Source organism: Somniosus microcephalus, unplaced genomic scaffold, assembly GCF_052327205.1.
Source record: "Somniosus microcephalus isolate GS21.2 unplaced genomic scaffold, FLI_Smic_1.0 unresolved_chr5, whole genome shotgun sequence".
In the NCBI taxonomy this organism is placed as follows: Eukaryota; Metazoa; Chordata; class Chondrichthyes; order Squaliformes; family Somniosidae; genus Somniosus; species Somniosus microcephalus.
Window position 1 is genome coordinate 15,388,372 of NW_028225183.1, and position 26,927 is coordinate 15,415,298.

Genomic DNA, 26,927 nt, shown 5'->3' on the forward strand with positions numbered 1-26,927 from the left:
ATTTTCTTGCAGGCTGCACCCCCCTAACAAACTTAGCTTATCACAGACACGGCTATCAATCAACTCAACGCCAGTGTGAAGAATGCAACATTTGAAAGTTAGCAACGTGTGCAAGACTTTAGTGAGAGAGAGTTGGGCCGTGATAACATTTCTAAGCAGTAAGATATTCAGTAGGCCTGAGCCCTTGCTGCGTAATACAATTCTCCCCATACTGATTCTGTTATCTTCAATTGGTCTCCTCTGGTTACCGTCATACCTGCCACTGGCAAGCGTTTCTCCTTATTACCTCAATCAAATCCCCTTGTAATTTTGAAAGCCTCTTATTAAATTTCCTCTTAACCGTCTGAGGAAAACTTTCACAAACTCTCAACATAACTGAAGTTCCTTATCCCTCGGACCACTCTGCAAGACGTCAAACTGAGTGTCTCGCTCTGTATATCTATCTTTGTCTCCCTCTTTGTCCCTGTCTCTCTCTGTATAGGATTCTGAGGGTGCTTGACAGGATAGATGCAGGGAGGATGTTTCCCCTCCTGGGGGAATCTACAACTAGGGGGCAAAGCTCCAGGATATCCGGTCGCCCATTTAAAACGGAGATGAGGAGGAATTTCTTCTCTCAGAATGTCGTGAATCTTTGGAATCCTCTACCCCAGAGAGCTGTGGAGGCGGAGTCACTGAATATATTCAAGGTGGAGATAGACATATATTTGAGCTGCAGTGGAGTCAAGGGTTATGGGGAGCGGGCAGGAAAGTGGCGTTGAGTAGAAGATCTGATCAGCCATGATCTTATTGAATGGCGGGGCAGGCTCGAGGGGCCGAATGGCCCACTCCTGCTCCTATTCCTTCTGTTCTTATTCTTATTTCTGTCCCTTCTGTCCCTCTGTTCACAGGTCGATTTTTGCTCTGACAGATTCGGCACCTTTCAGTTCCTCGTTAGTATAGTGGTGAGTATCCCCGCCTGTCACGCGGGAAACCGGGGTTCAATTCCCCGACGGGGAGGATTTTTAACATCCCCAATTTTAATCCTTTGGGCAGCTCCTTAAAAAGACCCTGGGAAAAGTTGAATAGAACCAAATGAACGAAAATAATTTTAAAATATGTACATGACGAAATTTATAACAACTCCCTGCACCAGTTCCTCGTTAGTAGAGTGTTCTCCTTCTGTTTGCCTGTTGTGTGGGGCACTGAGGAGGGAGAGAGAAAATGAGATAACAGCGGGAGAAAGCACGACTGCTCTTTCAAAGAGACAGCACAGGCACGATTGGCCGAATGGCCTCCCACCGTGCTGCCAGCCTCCATGAATGCATGACACTGAGATGGATATCTGAGACATACCCATACAAAGAGAGCACATACGGGTATTTTGTGTGTTTTTGCTGCTTTGTCTCAAGCACTGCATAACCATTTCCTCTACAATGTCGTGGATAATATGATGTTCAGTTTTCACTTCCCCGACGGCTTCTCTCTGACTTTATGCCTCTGACTCTGAGAAAAGCATAGAAGGAAATATATGGCAAATGGACGCCTTCCCGCACTTGATGCTGTGGCTTAGTGAACATGTCCTTTGTGTTCTCGTCTAAAAGATGTCATCTTGTACGAAAAGTTTGCCTGGCGTGAAAGTGATCTGAATTTCAAAGCAGCAAGGAGGAAAGTCTGCGTTGCTCTGCTTGCTGGCAGGCAGCTTCTTGTAACTTCCCTGGTGGTCTAGTGGATAAGATTCGGCGCTTTCACCGCCGCGGCCCGGGTTCGATTCCCGGTTAGGGAACAGTGCGTTTTGAGGCTGTTTGAAATGCCTCCAATCAATGCACCCGCGCGAAGCAATGCCTGCTCCTGATCAACCTTTGCAATTTCAACACTGCTGCTGCCTCAACAGGTACACAATGCACTTCCTTGCATTCTGTAAAATGCCTGCTGTTTCAAAGTCAGCAGGAAATTACATTTGGAACGAGACAATTTAAACGTGTACATGCCCACATTTAACTGCAGCTGACAGTGTCAGAACAGTCACGGTTATTATCAAACTTCCATGTATTTTCTTGCAGGCTGCACCCCCCTAACAAACTTAGCTTATCACAGCACGGCTATCAATCAACTCAACGCCAGTGTGAAGAATGCAACATTTGAAAGTTAGCAACGTGTGCAAGACTTTAGTGAGAGAGAGTTGGGCCGTGATAACATTTCTAAGCAGTAAGATATTCAGTAGGCCTGAGCCCTTGCTGCGTAATACAATTCTCCCCATAATGATTCTGTTATCTTCAATTGGTCTCCTCTGGTTACCGTCATACCTGCCACTGGCAAGCGTTTCTCCTTATTACCTCAATCAAATCCCCTTGTAATTTTGAAAGCCTCTTATTAAATTTCCTCTTAACCGTCTGAGGAAAACTATCACAAACTCTCAACATAACTGAAGTTCCTTATCCCTCGGACCACTCTGCAAGACGTCAAACTGAGTGTCTCGCTCTGTATGTCTATCTTTGTCTCCCTCTTTGTCCCTGTCTCTCTCTGTATAGGATTCTGAGGGTGCTTGACAGGATAGATGCAGGGAGGATGTTTCCCCTCCTGGGGGAATCTACAACTAGGGGGCAAAGCTCCAGGATATCCGGTCGCCCATTTAAAACGGAGATGAGGAGGAATTTCTTCTCTCAGAATGTCGTGAATCTTTGGAATCCTCTACCCCAAAGAGCTGTGGAGGCGGAGTCACTGAATATATTCAAGGTGGAGATAGACATATATTTGAGCTGCAGTGGAGTCAAGGGTTATGGGGAGCGGGCAGGAAAGTGGCGTTGAGTAGAAGATCTGATCAGCCATGATCTTATTGAATGGCGGGGCAGGCTCGAGGGGCCGAATGGCCCACTCCTGCTCCTATTCCTTCTGTTCTTATTTCTGTCCCTTCTGCCTCTGTCCCTCTGTTCACAGGTCGATTTTTGCTCTGACAGATTCGGCACCTTTCAGTTCCTCGTTAGTATAGTGGTCAGTATCCCCGCCTGTCACGCAGGAGACCGGGGTTCAATTTCCCGACGGGGAGGATTTTTAACATCCCCAATTTTAATCCTTTGGGCAGCTCCTTAAAAAGACCCTGGGAAAAGTTGAATAGAACCAAATGAACGAAAATAATTTTAAAATATGCACATGACGAAATTTATAACAACTCCCTGCACCAGTTCCTCGTTAGTAGAGTGTTCTCCTTCTGTTTGCCTGTTGTGTGGGGCACTGAGGAGGGAGAGAGAAAATGAGATAACAGCGGGAGAAAGCACGACTGCTCTTTCAAAGAGACAGCACAGGCACGATTGGCCGAATGGCCTCCCACCGTGCTGCCAGCCTCCATGAATGCATGACACTGAGATGGATATCTGAGACATACCCACACAAAGAGAGCACATACGGGTATTTTTGTGTTTTTGCTGCTTTGTCTCAAGCACTGCATAACCATTTCCTCTACAATGTCGTGGATAATATGATGTTCAGTTTTCACTTCCCCGACGGCTTCTCTCTGACTTTATGCCTCTGACTCTGAGAAAAGCATAGAAGGAAATATATGGCAAATGGACGCCTTCCCGTACTTGATGCTGTGGCTTAGTGAACATGTCCTTTGTGTTCTCGTCTAAAAGATGTCATCTTGTACGAAAAGTTTGCCTGGCGTGAAAGTGATCTGAATTTCAAAGCAGCAAGGAGGAAAGTCTGCGTTGCTCTGCTTGCTGGCAGGCAGCTTATTGTAGCTTCCCTGGTGGTCTAGTGGATAAGATTCGGCGCTTTCACCGCCGCGGCCCGGGTTCGATTCCCGGTTAGGGAACAGTGCGTTTTGAGGCTGTTTGAAATGCCTCCAATCAATGCACCCGCGCGAAGCAATGCCTGCTCCTGATCAACCTTTGCAATTTCAACACAGCTGCTGCCTCAACAGGTACACAATGCACTTCCTTGCCTTCTGTAAAATGCCTGCTGTTTCAAAGTCAGCAGGAAATTACATTTGGAACGAGACAATTTAAACGTGTACATGCCCACATTTAACTGCAGCTGACAGTGTCAGAACAGTCACGGTTATTATCAAACTTCCATGTATTTTCTTGCAGGCTGCACCCCCCTAACAAACTTAGCTTATCACAGACACGGCTATCAATCAACTCAACGCCAGTGTGAAGAATGCAACATTTGAAAGTTAGCAACGTGTGCAAGACTTTAGTGAGAGAGAGTTGGGCCGTGATAACATTTCTAAGCAGTAAGATATTCAGTAGGCCTGAGCCCTTGCTGCGTAATACAATTCTCCCCATACTGATTCTGTTATCTTCAATTGGTCTCCTCTGGTTACCGTCATACCTGCCACTGGCAAGCGTTTCTCCTTATTACCTCAATCAAATCCCCTTGTAATTTTGAAAGCCTCTTATTAAATTTCCTCTTAACCGTCTGAGGAAAACTTTCACAAACTCTCAACATAACTGAAGTTCCTTATCCCTCGGACCACTCTGCAAGACGTCAAACTGAGTGTCTCGCTCTGTATATCTATCTTTGTCTCCCTCTTTGTCCCTGTCTCTCTCTGTATAGGATTCTGAGGGTGCTTGACAGGATAGATGCAGGGAGGATGTTTCCCCTCCTGGGGGAATCTACAACTAGGGGGCAAAGCTCCAGGATATCCGGTCGCCCATTTAAAACGGAGATGAGGAGGAATTTCTTCTCTCAGAATGTCGTGAATCTTTGGAATCCTCTACCCCAGAGAGCTGTGGAGGCGGAGTCACTGAATATATTCAAGGTGGAGATAGACATATATTTGAGCTGCAGTGGAGTCAAGGGTTATGGGGAGCGGGCAGGAAAGTGGCGTTGAGTAGAAGATCTGATCAGCCATGATCTTATTGAATGGCGGGGCAGGCTCGAGGGGCCGAATGGCCCACTCCTGCTCCTATTCCTTCTGTTCTTATTCTTATTTCTGTCCCTCTGTTCACAGGTCGATTCTTGCTCTGACAGATTCGGCACCTTTCAGTTCCTCGTTAGTATAGTGGTGAGTATCCCCGCCTGTCACGCGGGAGACCGGGGTTCAATTCCCCGACGGGGAGAATTTTTAACATCCCCAATTTTAATCCTTTGGGCAGCTCCTTAAAAAGACCCTGGGAAAAGTTGAATAGAACCAAATGAACGAAAATAATTTTAAAATATGTACATGACGAAATTTATAACAACTCCCTGCACCAGTTCCTCGTTAGTAGAGTGTTCTCCTTCTGTTTGCCTGTTGTGTGGGGCACTGAGGAGGGAGAGAGAAAATGAGATAACAGCGGGAGAAAGCACGACTGCTCTTTCAAAGAGACAGCACAGGCACGATTGGCCGAATGGCCTCCCACCGTGCTGCCAGCCTCCATGAATGCATGACGCTGAGATGGATATCTGAGACATACCCATAAAAAGAGAGCACATACGGGTATTTTGTGTGTTTTTGCTGCTTTGTCTCAAGCACTGCATAACCATTTCCTCTACAATGTCGTGGATAATATGATGTTCAGTTTTCACTTCCCCGACGGCTTCTCTCTGACTTTATGCCTCTGACTCTGAGAAAAGCATAGAAGGAAATATATGGCAAATGGACGCCTTCCCGCACTTGATGCTGTGGCTTAGTGAACATGTCCTTTGTGTTCTCGTCTAAAAGATGTCATCTTGTACGAAAAGTTTGCCTGGCGTGAAAGTGATCTGAATTTCAAAGCAGCAAGGAGGAAAGTCTGCGTTGCTCTGCTTGCTGGCAGGCAGCTTCTTGTAGCTTCCCTGGTGGTCTAGTGGTTAAGATTCGGCGCTTTCACCGCCGCGGCCCGGGTTCGATTCCCGGTTACGGAACAGTGCGTTTTGAGGCTGTTTGAAATGCCTCCAATCAATGCACCCGCGCGAAGCAATGCCTGCTCCTGATCAACCTTTGCAATTTCAACACTGCTGCTGCCTCAACAGGTACACAATGCACTTCCTTGCCTTCTGTAAAATGCCTGCTGTTTCAAAGTCAGCAGGAAATTACATTTGGAACGAGACAATTTAAACGTGTACATGCCCACATTTAACTGCAGCTGACAGTGTCAGAACAGTCACGGTTATTATCAAACTTCCATGTATTTTCTTGCAGGCTGCACCCCCCTAACAAACTTAGCTTATCACAGCACGGCTATCAATCAACTCAACGCCAGTGTGAAGAATGCAACATTTGAAAGTTAGCAACGTGTGCAAGACTTTAGTGAGAGAGAATTGGGCCGTGATAACATTTCTAAGCAGTAAGATATTCAGTAGGCCTGAGCCCTTGCTGCGTAATACAATTCTCCCCATACTGATTCTGTTATCTTCAATTGGTCTCCTCTGGTTACCGTCATACCTGCCACTGGCAAGCGTTTCTCCTTATTACCTCAATCAAACCCCCTTGTAATTTTGAAAGCCTCTTATTAAATTTCCTCTTAACCGTCTGAGGAAAACTTTCACAAACTCTCAACATAACTGAAGTTCCTTATCCCTCGGACCACTCTGCAAGACGTCAAACTGAGTGTCTCGCTCTGTATATCTATCTTTGTCTCCCTCTTTGTCCCTGTCTCTCTCTGTATAGGATTCTGAGGGTGCTTGACAGGATAGATGCAGGGAGGATGTTTCCCCTCCTGGGGGAATCTACAACTAGGGGGCAAAGCTCCAGGATATCCGGTCGCCCATTTAAAACGGAGATGAGGAGGAATTTCTTCTCTCAGAATGTCGTGAATCTTTGGAATCCTCTACCCCAGAGAGCTGTGGAGGCGGAGTCACTGAATATATTCAAGGTGGAGATAGACATATATTTGAGCTGCAGTGGAGTCAAGGGTTATGGGGAGCGGGCAGGAAAGTGGCGTTGAGTAGAAGATCTGATCAGCCATGATCTTATTGAATGGCGGGGCAGGCTCGAGGGGCCGAATGGCCCACTCCTGCTCCTATTCCTTCTGTTCTTATTCTTATTTCTGTCCCTCTGTTCACAGGTCGATTCTTGCTCTGACAGATTCGGCATCTTTCAGTTCCTCGTTAGTATAGTGGTGAGTATCCCCGCCTGTCACGCGGGAGACCGGGATTCAATTCCCCGACGGGGAGAATTTTTAACATCCCCAATTTTAATCCTTTGGGCAGCTCCTTAAAAAGACCCTGGGAAAAGTTGAATAGAACCAAATGAACGAAAATAATTTTAAAATATGTACATGACGAAATTTATAACAACTCCCTGCACCAGTTCCTCGTTAGTAGAGTGTTCTCCTTCTGTTTGCCTGTTGTGTGGGGCACTGAGGAGGGAGAGAGAAAATGAGATAACAGCGGGAGAAAGCACGACTGCTCTTTCAAAGAGACAGCACAGGCACGATTGGCCGAATGGCCTCCCACCGTGCTGCCAGCCTCCATGAATGCATGACGCTGAGATGGATATCTGAGACATACCCATAAAAAGAGAGCACATACGGGTATTTTGTGTGTTTTTGCTGCTTTGTCTCAAGCACTGCATAACCATTTCCTCTACAATGTCGTGGATAATATGATGTTCAGTTTTCACTTCCCCGACGGCTTCTCTCTGACTTTATGCCTCTGACTCTGAGAAAAGCATAGAAGGAAATATATGGCAAATGGACGCCTTCCCGCACTTGATGCTGTGGCTTAGTGAACATGTCCTTTGTGTTCTCGTCTAAAAGATGTCATCTTGTACGAAAAGTTTGCCTGGCGTGAAAGTGATCTGAATTTCAAAGCAGCAAGGAGGAAAGTCTGCGTTGCTCTGCTTGCTGGCAGGCAGCTTCTTGTAGCTTCCCTGGTGGTCTAGTGGTTAAGATTCGGCGCTTTCACCGCCGCGGCCCGGGTTCGATTCCCGGTTAGGGAACAGTGCGTTTTGAGGCTGTTTGAAATGCCTCCAATCAATGCACCCGCGCGAAGCAATGCCTGCTCCTGATCAACCTTTGCAATTTCAACACTGCTGCTGCCTCAACAGGTACACAATGCACTTCCTTGCCTTCTGTAAAATGCCTGCTGTTTCAAAGTCAGCAGGAAATTACATTTGGAACGAGACAATTTAAACGTGTACATGCCCACATTTAACTGCAGCTGACAGTGTCAGAACAGTCACGGTTATTATCAAACTTCCATGTATTTTCTTGCAGGCTGCACCCCCCTAACAAACTTAGCTTATCACAGACACGGCTATCAATCAACTCAACGCCAGTGTGAAGAATGCAACATTTGAAAGTTAGCAACGTGTGCAAGACTTTAGTGAGAGAGAGTTGGGCCGTGATAACATTTCTAAGCAGTAAGATATTCAGTAGGCCTGAGCCCTTGCTGCGTAATACAATTCTCCCCATACTGATTCTGTTATCTTCAATTGGTCTCCTCTGGTTACCGTCATACCTGCCACTGGCAAGCGTTTCTCCTTATTACCTCAATCAAATCCCCTTGTAATTTTGAAAGCCTCTTATTAAATTTCCTCTTAACCGTCTGAGGAAAACTTTCACAAACTCTCAACATAACTGAAGTTCCTTATCCCTCGGACCACTCTGCAAGACGTCAAACTGAGTGTCTCGCTCTGTATATCTATCTTTGTCTCCCTCTTTGTCCCTGTCTCTCTCTGTATAGGATTCTGAGGGTGCTTGACAGGATAGATGCAGGGAGGATGTTTCCCCTCCTGGGGGAATCTACAACTAGGGGGCAAAGCTCCAGGATATCCGGTCGCCCATTTAAAACGGAGATGAGGAGGAATTTCTTCTCTCAGAATGTCGTGAATCTTTGGAATCCTCTACCCCAGAGAGCTGTGGAGGCGGAGTCACTGAATATATTCAAGGTGGAGATAGACATATATTTGAGCTGCAGTGGAGTCAAGGGTTATGGGGAGCGGGCAGGAAAGTGGCGTTGAGTAGAAGATCTGATCAGCCATGATCTTATTGAATGGCGGGGCAGGCTCGAGGGGCCGAATGGCCCACTCCTGCTCCTATTCCTTCTGTTCTTATTCTTATTTCTGTCCCTTCTGTCCCTCTGTTCACAGGTCGATTTTTGCTCTGACAGATTCGGCACCTTTCAGTTCCTCGTTAGTATAGTGGTGAGTATCCCCGCCTGTCACGCGGGAAACCGGGGTTCAATTCCCCGACGGGGAGGATTTTTAACATCCCCAATTTTAATCCTTTGGGCAGCTCCTTAAAAAGACCCTGGGAAAAGTTGAATAGAACCAAATGAACGAAAATAATTTTAAAATATGTACATGACGAAATTTATAACAACTCCCTGCACCAGTTCCTCGTTAGTAGAGTGTTCTCCTTCTGTTTGCCTGTTGTGTGGGGCACTGAGGAGGGAGAGAGAAAATGAGATAACAGCGGGAGAAAGCACGACTGCTCTTTCAAAGAGACAGCACAGGCACGATTGGCCGAATGGCCTCCCACCGTGCTGCCAGCCTCCATGAATGCATGACACTGAGATGGATATCTGAGACATACCCATACAAAGAGAGCACATACGGGTATTTTGTGTGTTTTTGCTGCTTTGTCTCAAGCACTGCATAACCATTTCCTCTACAATGTCGTGGATAATATGATGTTCAGTTTTCACTTCCCCGACGGCTTCTCTCTGACTTTATGCCTCTGACTCTGAGAAAAGCATAGAAGGAAATATATGGCAAATGGACGCCTTCCCGCACTTGATGCTGTGGCTTAGTGAACATGTCCTTTGTGTTCTCGTCTAAAAGATGTCATCTTGTACGAAAAGTTTGCCTGGCGTGAAAGTGATCTGAATTTCAAAGCAGCAAGGAGGAAAGTCTGCGTTGCTCTGCTTGCTGGCAGGCAGCTTCTTGTAACTTCCCTGGTGGTCTAGTGGATAAGATTCGGCGCTTTCACCGCCGCGGCCCGGGTTCGATTCCCGGTTAGGGAACAGTGCGTTTTGAGGCTGTTTGAAATGCCTCCAATCAATGCACCCGCGCGAAGCAATGCCTGCTCCTGATCAACCTTTGCAATTTCAACACTGCTGCTGCCTCAACAGGTACACAATGCACTTCCTTGCATTCTGTAAAATGCCTGCTGTTTCAAAGTCAGCAGGAAATTACATTTGGAACGAGACAATTTAAACGTGTACATGCCCACATTTAACTGCAGCTGACAGTGTCAGAACAGTCACGGTTATTATCAAACTTCCATGTATTTTCTTGCAGGCTGCACCCCCCTAACAAACTTAGCTTATCACAGCACGGCTATCAATCAACTCAACGCCAGTGTGAAGAATGCAACATTTGAAAGTTAGCAACGTGTGCAAGACTTTAGTGAGAGAGAGTTGGGCCGTGATAACATTTCTAAGCAGTAAGATATTCAGTAGGCCTGAGCCCTTGCTGCGTAATACAATTCTCCCCATAATGATTCTGTTATCTTCAATTGGTCTCCTCTGGTTACCGTCATACCTGCCACTGGCAAGCGTTTCTCCTTATTACCTCAATCAAATCCCCTTGTAATTTTGAAAGCCTCTTATTAAATTTCCTCTTAACCGTCTGAGGAAAACTATCACAAACTCTCAACATAACTGAAGTTCCTTATCCCTCGGACCACTCTGCAAGACGTCAAACTGAGTGTCTCGCTCTGTATGTCTATCTTTGTCTCCCTCTTTGTCCCTGTCTCTCTCTGTATAGGATTCTGAGGGTGCTTGACAGGATAGATGCAGGGAGGATGTTTCCCCTCCTGGGGGAATCTACAACTAGGGGGCAAAGCTCCAGGATATCCGGTCGCCCATTTAAAACGGAGATGAGGAGGAATTTCTTCTCTCAGAATGTCGTGAATCTTTGGAATCCTCTACCCCAAAGAGCTGTGGAGGCGGAGTCACTGAATATATTCAAGGTGGAGATAGACATATATTTGAGCTGCAGTGGAGTCAAGGGTTATGGGGAGCGGGCAGGAAAGTGGCGTTGAGTAGAAGATCTGATCAGCCATGATCTTATTGAATGGCGGGGCAGGCTCGAGGGGCCGAATGGCCCACTCCTGCTCCTATTCCTTCTGTTCTTATTTCTGTCCCTTCTGCCTCTGTCCCTCTGTTCACAGGTCGATTTTTGCTCTGACAGATTCGGCACCTTTCAGTTCCTCGTTAGTATAGTGGTCAGTATCCCCGCCTGTCACGCAGGAGACCGGGGTTCAATTTCCCGACGGGGAGGATTTTTAACATCCCCAATTTTAATCCTTTGGGCAGCTCCTTAAAAAGACCCTGGGAAAAGTTGAATAGAACCAAATGAACGAAAATAATTTTAAAATATGCACATGACGAAATTTATAACAACTCCCTGCACCAGTTCCTCGTTAGTAGAGTGTTCTCCTTCTGTTTGCCTGTTGTGTGGGGCACTGAGGAGGGAGAGAGAAAATGAGATAACAGCGGGAGAAAGCACGACTGCTCTTTCAAAGAGACAGCACAGGCACGATTGGCCGAATGGCCTCCCACCGTGCTGCCAGCCTCCATGAATGCATGACACTGAGATGGATATCTGAGACATACCCACACAAAGAGAGCACATACGGGTATTTTTGTGTTTTTGCTGCTTTGTCTCAAGCACTGCATAACCATTTCCTCTACAATGTCGTGGATAATATGATGTTCAGTTTTCACTTCCCCGACGGCTTCTCTCTGACTTTATGCCTCTGACTCTGAGAAAAGCATAGAAGGAAATATATGGCAAATGGACGCCTTCCCGTACTTGATGCTGTGGCTTAGTGAACATGTCCTTTGTGTTCTCGTCTAAAAGATGTCATCTTGTACGAAAAGTTTGCCTGGCGTGAAAGTGATCTGAATTTCAAAGCAGCAAGGAGGAAAGTCTGCGTTGCTCTGCTTGCTGGCAGGCAGCTTATTGTAGCTTCCCTGGTGGTCTAGTGGATAAGATTCGGCGCTTTCACCGCCGCGGCCCGGGTTCGATTCCCGGTTAGGGAACAGTGCGTTTTGAGGCTGTTTGAAATGCCTCCAATCAATGCACCCGCGCGAAGCAATGCCTGCTCCTGATCAACCTTTGCAATTTCAACACAGCTGCTGCCTCAACAGGTACACAATGCACTTCCTTGCCTTCTGTAAAATGCCTGCTGTTTCAAAGTCAGCAGGAAATTACATTTGGAACGAGACAATTTAAACGTGTACATGCCCACATTTAACTGCAGCTGACAGTGTCAGAACAGTCACGGTTATTATCAAACTTCCATGTATTTTCTTGCAGGCTGCACCCCCCTAACAAACTTAGCTTATCACAGACACGGCTATCAATCAACTCAACGCCAGTGTGAAGAATGCAACATTTGAAAGTTAGCAACGTGTGCAAGACTTTAGTGAGAGAGAGTTGGGCCGTGATAACATTTCTAAGCAGTAAGATATTCAGTAGGCCTGAGCCCTTGCTGCGTAATACAATTCTCCCCATACTGATTCTGTTATCTTCAATTGGTCTCCTCTGGTTACCGTCATACCTGCCACTGGCAAGCGTTTCTCCTTATTACCTCAATCAAATCCCCTTGTAATTTTGAAAGCCTCTTATTAAATTTCCTCTTAACCGTCTGAGGAAAACTTTCACAAACTCTCAACATAACTGAAGTTCCTTATCCCTCGGACCACTCTGCAAGACGTCAAACTGAGTGTCTCGCTCTGTATATCTATCTTTGTCTCCCTCTTTGTCCCTGTCTCTCTCTGTATAGGATTCTGAGGGTGCTTGACAGGATAGATGCAGGGAGGATGTTTCCCCTCCTGGGGGAATCTACAACTAGGGGGCAAAGCTCCAGGATATCCGGTCGCCCATTTAAAACGGAGATGAGGAGGAATTTCTTCTCTCAGAATGTCGTGAATCTTTGGAATCCTCTACCCCAGAGAGCTGTGGAGGCGGAGTCACTGAATATATTCAAGGTGGAGATAGACATATATTTGAGCTGCAGTGGAGTCAAGGGTTATGGGGAGCGGGCAGGAAAGTGGCGTTGAGTAGAAGATCTGATCAGCCATGATCTTATTGAATGGCGGGGCAGGCTCGAGGGGCCGAATGGCCCACTCCTGCTCCTATTCCTTCTGTTCTTATTCTTATTTCTGTCCCTTCTGTCCCTCTGTTCACAGGTCGATTTTTGCTCTGACAGATTCGGCACCTTTCAGTTCCTCGTTAGTATAGTGGTGAGTATCCCCGCCTGTCACGCGGGAAACCGGGGTTCAATTCCCCGACGGGGAGGATTTTTAACATCCCCAATTTTAATCCTTTGGGCAGCTCCTTAAAAAGACCCTGGGAAAAGTTGAATAGAACCAAATGAACGAAAATAATTTTAAAATATGTACATGACGAAATTTATAACAACTCCCTGCACCAGTTCCTCGTTAGTAGAGTGTTCTCCTTCTGTTTGCCTGTTGTGTGGGGCACTGAGGAGGGAGAGAGAAAATGAGATAACAGCGGGAGAAAGCACGACTGCTCTTTCAAAGAGACAGCACAGGCACGATTGGCCGAATGGCCTCCCACCGTGCTGCCAGCCTCCATGAATGCATGACACTGAGATGGATATCTGAGACATACCCATACAAAGAGAGCACATACGGGTATTTTGTGTGTTTTTGCTGCTTTGTCTCAAGCACTGCATAACCATTTCCTGGACAATGTCGTGGATAATATGATGTTCAGTTTTCACTTCCCCGACGGCTTCTCTCTGACTTTATGCCTCTGACTCTGAGAAAAGCATAGAAGGAAATATATGGCAAATGGACGCCTTCCCGCACTTGATGCTGTGGCTTAGTGAACATGTCCTTTGTGTTCTCGTCTAAAAGATGTCATCTTGTACGAAAAGTTTGCCTGGCGTGAAAGTGATCTGAATTTCAAAGCAGCAAGGAGGAAAGTCTGCGTTGCTCTGCTTGCTGGCAGGCAGCTTATTGTAGCTTCCCTGGTGGTCTAGTGGATAAGATTCGGCGCTTTCACCGCCGCGGCCCGGGTTCGATTCCCGGTTAGGGAACAGTGCGTTTTGAGGCTGTTTGAAATGCCTCCAATCAATGCACCCGCGCGAAGCAATGCCTGCTCCTGATCAACCTTTGCAATTTCAACACAGCTGCTGCCTCAACAGGTACACAATGCACTTCCTTGCCTTCTGTAAAATGCCTGCTGTTTCAAAGTCAGCAGGAAATTACATTTGGAACGAGACAATTTAAACGTGTACATGCCCACATTTAACTGCAGCTGACAGTGTCAGAACAGTCACGGTTATTATCAAACTTCCATGTATTTTCTTGCAGGCTGCACCCCCCTAACAAACTTAGCTTATCACAGCACGGCTATCAATCAACTCAACGCCAGTGTGAAGAATGCAACATTTGAAAGTTAGCAACGTGTGCAAGACTTTAGTGAGAGAGAGTTGGGCCGTGATAACATTTCTAAGCAGTAAGATATTCAGTAGGCCTGAGCCCTTGCTGCGTAATACAATTCTCCCCATACTGATTCTGTTATCTTCAATTGGTCTCCTCTGGTTACCGTCATACCTGCCACTGGCAAGCGTTTCTCCTTATTACCTCAATCAAATCCCCTTGTAATTTTGAAAGCCTCTTATTAAATTTCCTCTTAACCGTCTGAGGAAAACTATCACAAACTCTCAACATAACTGAAGTTCCTTATCCCTCGGACCACTCTGCAAGACGTCAAACTGAGTGTCTCGCCCTGTATGTCTATCTTTGTCTCCCTCTTTGTCCCTGTCTCTCTCTGTATAGGATTCTGAGGGTGCTTGACAGGATAGATGCAGGGAGGATGTTTCCCCTCCTGGGGAAATCTACAACTAGGGGGCAAAGCTCCAGGATATCCGGTCGCCCATTTAAAACGGAGATGAGGAGGAATTTCTTCTCTCAGAATGTCGTGAATCTTTGGAATCCTCTACCCCAGAGAGCTGTGGAGGCGGAGTCACTGAATATATTCAAGGTGGAGATAGACATATATTTGAGCTGCAGTGGAGTCAAGGGTTATGGGGAGCGGGCAGGAAAGTGGCGTTGAGTAGAAGATCTGATCAGCCATGATCTTATTGAATGGCGGTGCAGGCTCGAGGGGCCGAATGGCCCACTCCTGCTCCTATTCCTTCTGTTCTTATTCTTATTTCTGTCCCTTCTGCCTCTGTCCCTCTGTTCACAGGTCGATTTTTGCTCTGACAGATTCGGCACCTTTCAGTTCCTCGTTAGTATAGTGGTGAGTATCCCCGCCTGTCACGCGGGTGACCGGGGTTCAATTCCCCGACGGGGAGGATTTTTAACATCCCCAATTTTAATCCTTTGGGCAGCTCCTTAAAAAGACCCTGGGAAAAGTTGAATAGAACCAAATGAACGAAAATAATTTTAAAATATGTACATGACGAAATTTATAACAACTCCCTGCACCAGTTCCTCGTTAGTAGAGTGTTCTCCTTCTGTTTGCCTGTTGTGTGGGGCACTGAGGAGGGAGAGAGAAAATGAGATAACAGCGGGAGAAAGCACGACTGCTCTTTCAAAGAGACAGCACAGGCACGATTGGCCGAATGGCCTCCCACCGTGCTGCCAGCCTCAATGAATGCATGACACTGAGATGGATATCCGAGACATACCCACACAAAGAGAGCACATACGGGTATTTTGTGTGTTTTTGCTGCTTTGTCTCAAGCACTGCATAACCATTTCCTCTACAATGTCGTGGATAATATGATGTTCAGTTTTCACTTCCCCGACGGCTTCTCTCTGACTTTATGCCTCTGACTCTGAGAAAAGCATAGAAGGAAATATATGGCAAATGGACGCCTTCCCGCACTTGATGCTGTGGCTTAGTGAACATGTCCTTTGTGTTCTCGTCTAAAAGATGTCATCCTGTACGAAAAGTTTGCCTGGCGTGAAAGTGATCTGAATTTCAATGCAGCAAGGAGGAAAGTCTGCGTTGCTCTGCTTGCTGGCAGGCAGCTTCTTGTAGCTTCCCTGGTGGTCTAGTGGATAAGATTCGGCGCTTTCACCGCCGCGGCCCGGGTTCGATTCCCGGTTAGGGAACAGTGCGTTTTGAGGCTGTTTGAAATGCCTCCAGTCAATGCACCCGCGCGAAGCAATGCCTGCTCCTGATCAACCTTTGCAATTTCAACACTGCTGCTGCCTCAACAGGTACACAATGCACTTCCTTGCCTTCTGTAAAATGCCTGCTGTTTCAAAGTCAGCAGGAAATTACATTTGGAACGAGACAATTTAAACGTGTACATGCCCACATTTAACTGCAGCTGACAGTGTCAGAACAGTCACGGTTATTATCAAACTTCCATGTATTTTCTTGCAGGCTGCACCCCCCTAACAAACTTAGCTTATCACAGCACGGCTATCAATCAACTCAACGCCAGTGTGAAGAATGCAACATTTGAAAGTTAGCAACGTGTGCAAGACTTTAGTGAGAGAGAGTTGGGCCGTGATAACATTTCTAAGCAGTAAGATATTCAGTAGGCCTGAGCCCTTGCTGCGTAATACAATTCTCCCCATACTGATTCTGTTATCTTCAATTGGTCTCCTCTGGTTACCGTCATACCTGCCACTGGCAAGCGTTTCTCCTTATTACCTCAATCAAATCCCCTTGTAATTTTGAAAGCCTCTTATTAAATTTCCTCTTAACCGTCTGAGGAAAACTTTCACAAACTCTCAACATAACTGAAGTTCCTTATCCCTCGGACCACTCTGCAAGACGTCAAACTGAGTGTCTCGCTCTGTATATCTATCTTTGTCTCCCTCTTTGTCCCTGTCTCTCTCTGTATAGGATTCTGAGGGTGCTTGACAGGATAGATGCAGGGAGGATGTTTCCCCTCCTGGGGGAATCTACAACTAGGGGGCAAAGCTCCAGGATATCCGGTCGCCCATTTAAAACGGAGATGAGGAGGAATTTCTTCTCTCAGAATGTCGTGAATCTTTGGAATCCTCTACCCCAGAGAGCTGTGGAGGCGGAGTCACTGAATATATTCAAGGTGGAGATAGACATATATTTGAGCTGCAGTGGAGTCAAGGGTTATGGGAAGCGGGCAGGAAAGTGGCGTTGAGTAGAAGATCTGATCAGCCATGATCTTATTGAATGGCGGGGCAGGCTCGAGGGGCCGAATGGCCCACTCCTGCTCCTATTCCTTCTGTTCTTATTCTTATTTCTGTCCCTCTGTTCACAGGTCGATTCTTGCTCTGACAGATTCGGCACCTTTCAGTTCCTCGTTAGTATAGTGGTGAGTATCCCCGCCTGTCACGCGGGAGACCGGGGTTCAATTCCCCGACGGGGAGAATTTTTAACATCCCCAATTTTAATCCTTTGGGCAGCTCCTTAAAAAGACCCTGGGAAAAGTTGAATAGAACCAAATGAACGAAAATAATTTTAAAATATGTACATGACGAAATTTATAACAACTCCCTGCACCAGTTCCTCGTTAGTAGAGTGTTCTCCTTCTGTTTGCCTGTTGTGTGGGGCACTGAGGAGGGAGAGAGAAAATGAGATAACAGCGGGAGAAAGCACGACTGCTCTTTCAAAGAGACAGCACAGGCACGATTGGCCGAATGGCCTCCCACCGTGCTGCCAGCCTCCATGAATGCATGACGCTGAGATGGATATCTGAGACATACCCATAAAAAGAGAGCACATACGGGTATTTTGTGTGTTTTTGCTGCTTTGTCTCAAGCACTGCATAACCATTTCCTCTACAATGTCGTGGATAATATGATGTTCAGTTTTCACTTCCCCGACGGCTTCTCTCTGACTTTATGCCTCTGACTCTGAGAAAAGCATAGAAGGAAATATATGGCAAATGGACGCCTTCCCGCACTTGATGCTGTGGCTTAGTGAACATGTCCTTTGTGTTCTCGTCTAAAAGATGTCATCTTGTACGAAAAGTTTGCCTGGCGTGAAAGTGATCTGAATTTCAAAGCAGCAAGGAGGAAAGTCTGCGTTGCTCTGCTTGCTGGCAGGCAGCTTCTTGTAGCTTCCCTGGTGGTCTAGTGGTTAAGATTCGGCGCTTTCACCGCCGCGGCCCGGGTTCGATTCCCGGTTACGGAACAGTGCGTTTTGAGGCTGTTTGAAATGCCTCCAATCAATGCACCCGCGCGAAGCAATGCCTGCTCCTGATCAACCTTTGCAATTTCAACACTGCTGCTGCCTCAACAGGTACACAATGCACTTCCTTGCCTTCTGTAAAATGCCTGCTGTTTCAAAGTCAGCAGGAAATTACATTTGGAACGAGACAATTTAAACGTGTACATGCCCACATTTAACTGCAGCTGACAGTGTCAGAACAGTCACGGTTATTATCAAACTTCCATGTATTTTCTTGCAGGCTGCACCCCCCTAACAAACTTAGCTTATCACAGCACGGCTATCAATCAACTCAACGCCAGTGTGAAGAATGCAACATTTGAAAGTTAGCAACGTGTGCAAGACTTTAGTGAGAGAGAATTGGGCCGTGATAACATTTCTAAGCAGTAAGATATTCAGTAGGCCTGAGCCCTTGCTGCGTAATACAATTCTCCCCATACTGATTCTGTTATCTTCAATTGGTCTCCTCTGGTTACCGTCATACCTGCCACTGGCAAGCGTTTCTCCTTATTACCTCAATCAAATCCCCTTGTAATTTTGAAAGCCTCTTATTAAATTTCCTCTTAACCGTCTGAGGAAAACTTTCACAAACTCTCAACATAACTGAAGTTCCTTATCCCTCGGACCACTCTGCAAGACGTCAAACTGAGTGTCTCGCTCTGTATATCTATCTTTGTCTCCCTCTTTGTCCCTGTCTCTCTCTGTATAGGATTCTGAGGGTGCTTGACAGGATAGATGCAGGGAGGATGTTTCCCCTCCTGGGGGAATCTACAACTAGGGGGCAAAGCTCCAGGATATCCGGTCGCCCATTTAAAACGGAGATGAGGAGGAATTTCTTCTCTCAGAATGTCGTGAATCTTTGGAATCCTCTACCCCAGAGAGCTGTGGAGGCGGAGTCACTGAATATATTCAAGGTGGAGATAGACATATATTTGAGCTGCAGTGGAGTCAAGGGTTATGGGGAGCGGGCAGGAAAGTGGCGTTGAGTAGAAGATCTGATCAGCCATGATCTTATTGAATGGCGGGGCAGGCTCGAGGGGCCGAATGGCCCACTCCTGCTCCTATTCCTTCTGTTCTTATTCTTATTTCTGTCCCTCTGTTCACAGGTCGATTCTTGCTCTGACAGATTCGGCATCTTTCAGTTCCTCGTTAGTATAGTGGTGAGTATCCCCGCCTGTCACGCGGGAGACCGGGATTCAATTCCCCGACGGGGAGAATTTTTAACATCCCCAATTTTAATCCTTTGGGCAGCTCCTTAAAAAGACCCTGGGAAAAGTTGAATAGAACCAAATGAACGAAAATAATTTTAAAATATGTACATGACGAAATTTATAACAACTCCCTGCACCAGTTCCTCGTTAGTAGAGTGTTCTCCTTCTGTTTGCCTGTTGTGTGGGGCACTGAGGAGGGAGAGAGAAAATGAGATAACAGCGGGAGAAAGCACGACTGCTCTTTCAAAGAGACAGCACAGGCACGATTGGCCGAATGGCCTCCCACCGTGCTGCCAGCCTCCATGAATGCATGACGCTGAGATGGATATCTGAGACATACCCATAAAAAGAGAGCACATACGGGTATTTTGTGTGTTTTTGCTGCTTTGTCTCAAGCACTGCATAACCATTTCCTCTACAATGTCGTGGATAATATGATGTTCAGTTTTCACTTCCCCGACGGCTTCTCTCTGACTTTATGCCTCTGACTCTGAGAAAAGCATAGAAGGAAATATATGGCAAATGGACGCCTTCCCGCACTTGATGCTGTGGCTTAGTGAACATGTCCTTTGTGTTCTCGTCTAAAAGATGTCATCTTGTACGAAAAGTTTGCCTGGCGTGAAAGTGATCTGAATTTCAAAGCAGCAAGGAGGAAAGTCTGCGTTGCTCTGCTTGCTGGCAGGCAGCTTCTTGTAGCTTCCCTGGTGGTCTAGTGGTTAAGATTCGGCGCTTTCACCGCCGCGGCCCGGGTTCGATTCCCGGTTAGGGAACAGTGCGTTTTGAGGCTGTTTGAAATGCCTCCAATCAATGCACCCGCGCGAAGCAATGCCTGCTCCTGATCAACCTTTGCAATTTCAACACTGCTGCTGCCTCAACAGGTACACAATGCACTTCCTTGCCTTCTGTAAAATGCCTGCTGTTTCAAAGTCAGCAGGAAATTACATTTGGAACGAGACAATTTAAACGTGTACATGCCCACATTTAACTGCAGCTGACAGTGTCAGAACAGTCACGGTTATTATCAAACTTCCATGTATTTTCTTGCAGGCTGCACCCCCCTAACAAACTTAGCTTATCACAGACACGGCTATCAATCAACTCAACGCCAGTGTGAAGAATGCAACATTTGAAAGTTAGCAACGTGTGCAAGACTTTAGTGAGAGAGAGTTGGGCCGTGATAACATTTCTAAGCAGTAAGATATTCAGTAGGCCTGAGCCCTTGCTGCGTAATACAATTCTCCCCATACTGATTCTGTTATCTTCAATTGGTCTCCTCTGGTTACCGTCATACCTGCCACTGGCAAGCGTTTCTCCTTATTACCTCAATCAAATCCCCTTGTAATTTTGAAAGCCTCTTATTAAATTTCCTCTTAACCGTCTGAGGAAAACTTTCACAAACTCTCAACATAACTGAAGTTCCTTATCCCTCGGACCACTCTGCAAGACGTCAAACTGAGTGTCTCGCTCTGTATATCTATCTTTGTCTCCCTCTTTGTCCCTGTCTCTCTCTGTATAGGATTCTGAGGGTGCTTGACAGGATAGATGCAGGGAGGATGTTTCCCCTCCTGGGGGAATCTACAACTAGGGGGCAAAGCTCCAGGATATCCGGTCGCCCATTTAAAACGGAGATGAGGAGGAATTTCTTCTCTCAGAATGTCGTGAATCTTTGGAATCCTCTACCCCAGAGAGCTGTGGAGGCGGAGTCACTGAATATATTCAAGGTGGAGATAGACATATATTTGAGCTGCAGTGGAGTCAAGGGTTATGGGGAGCGGGCAGGAAAGTGGCGTTGAGTAGAAGATCTGATCAGCCATGATCTTATTGAATGGCGGGGCAGGCTCGAGGGGCCGAATGGCCCACTCCTGCTCCTATTCCTTCTGTTCTTATTCTTATTTCTGCCCCTTCTGCCTCTGTCCCTCTGTTCACAGGTCGATTTTTGCTTTGACAGATTCGGCACCTTTCAGTTCCTCGTTAGTATAGTGGTGAGTATCCCCGCCTGTCACGCGGGAGACCGGGGTTCAATTCCCCGACGGGGAGGATTTTTAACATCCCCAATTTTAATCCTTTGGGCAGCTCCTTAAAAAGACCCTGGGAAAAGTTGAATAGAACCAAATGAACGAAAATAATTTTAAAATATGTACATGACGAAATTTATAACAACTCCCTGCACCAGTTCCTCGTTAGTAGAGTGTTCTCCTTCTGTTTGCCTGTTGTGTGGGGCACTGAGGAGGGAGAGAGAAAATGAGATAACAGCGGGAGAAAGCACGACTGCTCTTTCAAAGAGACAGCACAGGCACGATTGGCCGAATGGCCTCCCACCGTGCTGCCAGCCTCCATGAATGCATGACACTGAGATGGATATCTGAGACATACCCATAAAAAGAGAGCACATACGGGTATTTTGTGTGTTTTTGCTGCTTTGTCTCAAGCACTGCATAACCATTTCCTCTACAATGTCGTGGATAATATGATGTTCAGTTTTCACTTCCCCGACGGCTTCTCTCTGACTTTATGCCTCTGACTCTGAGAAAAGCATAGAAGGAAATATATGGCAAATGGACGCCTTCCCGCACTTGATGCTGTGGCTTAGTGAACATGTCCTTTGTGTTCTCGTCTAAAAGATGTCATCTTGTACGAAAAGTTTGCCTGGCGTGAAAGTGATCTGAATTTCAAAGCAGCAAGGAGGAAAGCCTGCGTTGCTCTGCTTGCTGGCAGGCAGCTTCTTGTAGCTTCCCTGGTGGTCTAGTGGTGAAGATTCGGCGCTTTCACCGCCGCGGCCCGGGTTCGATTCCCGGTTAGGGAACAGTGCGTTTTGAGGCTGTTAAAAATGCCTCCAATCAATGCACCCGCGCGAAGCAATGGCTGCTCCTGATCAACCTTTGCAATTTCAACACTGCTGCTGCCTCAACAGGTACACAATGCACTTCCTTGCCTGCTGTTTCAAAGTCAGCAGGAAATTACATTTGGAACGAGACAATTTAAACGTGTACATGCCCACATTTAACTGCAGCTGACAGTGTCAGAACAGTCACGGTTATTATCAAACTTCCATGTATTTTCTTGCAGGCTGCACCCCCCTAACAAACTTAGCTTATCACAGCACGGCTATCAATCAACTCAACGCCAGTGTGAAGAATGCAACATTTGAAAGTTAGCAACGTGTGCAAGACTTTAGTGAGAGAGAGTTGGGCCGTGATAACATTTCTAAGCAGTAAGATATTCAGTAGGCCTGAGCCCTTGCTGCGTAATACAATTCTCCCCATACTGATTCTGTTATCTTCAATTGGTCTCCTCTGGTTACCGTCATACCTGCCACTGGCAAGCGTTTCTCCTTATTACCTCAATCAAATCCCCTTGTAATTTTGAAAGCCTCTTATTAAATTTCCTCTTAACCGTCTGAGGAAAACTATCACAAACTCTCAACATAACTGAAGTTCCTTATCCCTCGGACCACTCTGCAAGACGTCAAACTGAGTGTCTCGCTCTGTATGTCTATCTTTGTCTCCCTCTTTGTCCCTGTCTCTCTCTGTATAGGATTCTGAGGGTGCTTGACAGGATAGATGCAGGGAGGATGTTTCCCCTCCTGGGGGAATCTACAACTAGGGGGCAAAGCTCCAGGATATCCGGTCGCCCATTTAAAACGGAGATGAGGAGGAATTTCTTCTCTCAGAATGTCGTGAATCTTTGGAATCCTCTACCCCAGAGAGCTGTGGAGGCGGAGTCACTGAATATATTCAAGGTGGAGGTAGACATATATTTGAGCTGCAGTGGAGTCAAGGGTTATGGGGAGCGGGCAGGAAAGTGGCGTTGAGTAGAAGATCTGATCAGCCATGATCTTATTGAATGGCGGGGCAGGCTCGAGGGGCCGAATGGCCCACTCCTGCTCCTATTCCTTCTGTTCTTATTCTTATTTCTGTCCCTTCTGCCTCTGTCCCTCTGTTCACAGGTCGATTTTTGCTTTGACAGATTCGGCACCTTTCAGTTCCTCGTTAGTATAGTGGTGAGTATCCCCGCCTGTCACGCGGGAGACCGGGGTTCAATTCCCCGACGGGGAGGATTTTTAACATCCCCAATTTTAATCCTTTGGGCAGCTCCTTAAAAGACCCTGGGAAAAGTTGAATAGAACCAAATGAACGAAAATAATTTTAAAATATGTACATGACGAAATTTATAACAACTCCCTGCACCAGTTCCTCGTTAGTAGAGTGTTCTCCTTCTGTTTGCCTGTTGTGTGGGGCACTGAGGAGGGAGAGAGAAAATGAGATAACAGCGGGAGAAAGCACGACTGCTCTTTCAAAGAGACAGCACAGGCACGATTGGCCGAATGGCCTCCCACCGTGCTGCCAGCCTCCATGAATGCATGACACTGAGATGGATATCCGAGACATACCCACACAAAGAGAGCACATACGGGTATTTTGTGTGTTTTTGCTGCTTTGTCTCAAGCACTGCATAACCATTTCCTCTACAATGTCGTGGATAATATGATGTTCAGTTTTCACTTCCCCGACGGCTTCTCTCTGACTTTATGCCTCTGAGAAAAGCATAGAAGGAAATATATGGCAAATGGACGCCTTCCCGCACTTGATGCTGTGGCTTAGTGAACATGTCCTTTGTGTTCTCGTCTAAAATAGAGGAAAGTGAAAGGCAGACAGAAATAAATGGTAAAAGGGTGAGGAACAAAAAACGAAGGGCCAAACTAATTCATAAAAATTGTGAGCATAAAAAAAGCCTGAGGGTTTTATACCTTAATGCGAGAAGCATCAGGAACAAGGTAGATGAATTAGCTGTGGAAATAGAGGTTAATAATTATGATCTAATTGGGATTACGGAAACATGGTTGCAGGGTGAGCAGGGCTGGGAGCTTAACATACAGGGGTATTCAGTATTTAGGAAGGATCGACAAAAAAGAAAGGGAGGAGGGGTAGCATTGCTAGTAAAAGAGGGGATAAATGCAATTGAAAGGAAGGATATTAACTCAGTTAATACAGAATCTATATGGGTGGAGCTAAGAAATAGCGAGGGGCGAAAAACATTAATAGGAGTGGTATATAGGCCTCCAAATAGTAAAATAGAGGTTAGGGAGGGCATCACGAGGGAAATTAGAGAAGCGTGCAATAAGAGCACAGCTGTCATCATAGGTGACTTTAACTTACATATAGATTGGACTAGCCTAATCAGTAAAAATAATGAGGAGGAGGAATTCCTTGAGTGTTTGAGGGATGGTTATCTGGATCAATATGTCGAGGAACCAACTCGGGAACAGGCTATATTGGACTGGGTACTGTGCAATGAGAAGGGACTAATCAGTAATCTTGTTGTACGGGGACCCTTGGGTCAGAGCGATCATAACATGATCGATTTCTCACTCGAAATGGAGAGCGAAGAAATTGACTCAGAGACTAAGGTCCTGAATTTAAACAAGGGGAATTATGATGCCATGAGACGGGAACTGAGTAGGTCTGATTGGACAACGTTCCTGGGAGGACTGGAGGTAGATAAACAATGGCAAACATTTAAAGATAGAATGACAAAATTGCAAAAATTGTTTATACCAATCTGGCATAAAAGGAAATCTAAAAAGGTGACTCAACCGTGGATAACAGGGGAAATTAGAGACAGCATAAAATCCAAAGATAGGGCGTATAAAATAGCCAAAAAAAGCGCCAGAGCGGAAGATTGGGAACAGTTTAAGATAGAGCAAAGGAGGGCAAAGGGCATAATCAAGAGGGGCAAAATAGCTTACGAAAACAAGCTGGCGGAAAATATAAAAACTAACTCCAAAAGCTTTTATAAGTATATCAAAAGGAAAAGACTGGTGAAAACCAAAGTTGGTCCATTGCAGTCAGATACGGGGGAATATATAATGGGAAATAAGGAAATGGCAGATCAACTAAATGCATACTTTGGGTCAGTCTTTACGAAGGAAGACACAAAAAACCTCCCTGGGATATCGGGAAAAATAGGGACATTGGCAAAGGAGGAACTGACGCAAATCAATATCTCTAAGGATATGGTGTTAAGGAAGCTAAAGGGATTGAAGGTGGACAAATCCCCAGGGCCTGATAACATGCATCCTAGGGTACTGAAGGAGGTGGCCCTAGAGATAGCGGATGCACTAAGGATGATTTTTCAGAATTCATTAGACTCGGGAACAGTGCCGATGGATTGGAGGGTAGCTAACGTTACCCCACTATTCAAAAAGGGGGGTAGGGAAAAAGCAGGTAATTACAGACCTGTAAGCCTTACATCAGTTGTGGGCAAAATGCTGGAGTCCATCATTAAGGATGAAATAGCGGAGCACTTAGCAAATGGGGACAGGATAGGACAGAGTCAACATGGATTTACAAAGGGTAAATCGTGCTTGACTAATCTATTGGAATTTTTTGAGGGAGTAACTGGTAGAATAGATGGGGGAGAGCCAGTAGATGTGGTGTACCTGGACTTCCAAAAGGCCTTCGATAAGGTCCCACATAAAAGATTAGCATGGAAAATTGAGGCTCATGGGATAAAGGGGAAAGTTTTGGCGTGGATAGGGAACTGGCTGTCAGATAGAAAACAGAGAGTTGGAATAAACGGCTCATTTTCTGAATGGCAGGCAGTAACAAGTGGGGTACCACAGGGATCTGTCCTGGGCCCCCAGCTGTTCACAATTTACATTAATGACCTGGATCAGGGAGTCGGATGCAGCATTTCCAAATTTGCAGACGACACTAAACTAGGAGGGGGGGTGGGCTCAGAGGAAGAGACCAGGAAGCTCCAGAGCGATTTGGACAGACTGGGCGATTGGGCGGATAAATGGCAGATGCACTATAATGTGGACAAGTGCGAAGTTATCCACCTTGGGTGCAGGAACGGGAGGGCAAATTATTATTTAAATGGCAATAGATTGGGAGAGGGGGAAGTACAGAGAGACCTGGGTGTTCTTGTACACCAGTCACTGAAGGCGAGCATGCAGGTGCAACAGGCGGTCAAGAAGGCAAACGGTATGCTGGCCTTCATAGCAAAAGGGTTAGAATACAGGAACAGGGATACCTTGCTGCAGCTGTACAGGGCACTGGTGAGACCACACCTCGAGTACTGTGTACAGTTTTGGTCGCCTCATCTGAGGAAGGATGTTCTTGCCATGGAGGGGGTGCAGCGGCGATTCACCAGGCTGATACCAGGAATGGCGGGAATGACCTATGAGGAGAGACTATGTAGTTTAGGGATGTACACACTGGAGTTTAGAAGATTGAGAGGGGACCTCATAGAAGTGTATAAAATTCTGACAGGTCTAGACAGACTGGATGCAGAAGGAATGTTTCCCTTGGCGGGTGAGAACAGAACTAGAGGACATAATTTAAGGATAAGGGCTAAACCATTTAGGACAGAGATGAGGGGGAATTTCTTCACTCAGAGAGTGGTGAACCTGTGGAACTCATTGCCACAGAGGGCAGTGTATGCCAGCTCATTAAATATATTTAAGAGGGAATTAGATATATTTCTACGGGCAAAAGGGGTTAAGGGTTACGGAGAGAAGGCGGGGACGGGATACTGAATTAAAGGATCAGCCATGATCTCATTAAATGGCGGAGCAGGCACGAAGGGCCGAATGGCCTACTCCTGCTCCTATCTTCTATGTATCTATGTAAAAGATGTCATCTTGTACGAAAAGTTTGCCTGGCGTGAAAGTGATCTGAATTTCAAAGCAGCAAGGAGGAAAGTCTGCGTTGCTCTGCTTGCTGGCA

The 26,927-nt window shown here is 46.2% G+C and overlaps 5 non-coding genes across 5 annotated transcripts; all 5 read left to right on the forward strand.

Annotated features, from left to right (window-relative positions):
• Positions 1 to 7,750: 7,750 nt before the first annotated feature.
• On the forward strand, positions 7,751 to 7,822 carry trnae-uuc (transfer RNA glutamic acid (anticodon UUC)). The gene has a single exon. It is a non-coding gene; the product is annotated as a tRNA-Glu (tRNA).
• A 6,007-nt stretch (positions 7,823 to 13,829) lies between these two features.
• Positions 13,830 to 13,901, forward strand: trnae-uuc (transfer RNA glutamic acid (anticodon UUC)). Its single transcript has one exon. It is a non-coding gene; the product is annotated as a tRNA-Glu (tRNA).
• A 1,960-nt stretch (positions 13,902 to 15,861) lies between these two features.
• trnae-uuc (transfer RNA glutamic acid (anticodon UUC)) lies at positions 15,862 to 15,933 on the forward strand. Its single transcript has one exon. It is a non-coding gene; the product is annotated as a tRNA-Glu (tRNA).
• Positions 15,934 to 19,895: 3,962 nt separating this feature from the next.
• Positions 19,896 to 19,967, forward strand: trnae-uuc (transfer RNA glutamic acid (anticodon UUC)). Its single transcript has one exon. It is a non-coding gene; the product is annotated as a tRNA-Glu (tRNA).
• A 1,961-nt stretch (positions 19,968 to 21,928) lies between these two features.
• Positions 21,929 to 22,000, forward strand: trnae-uuc (transfer RNA glutamic acid (anticodon UUC)). The gene has a single exon. It is a non-coding gene; the product is annotated as a tRNA-Glu (tRNA).
• The last annotated feature ends 4,927 nt before the right edge of the window (positions 22,001 to 26,927 follow it).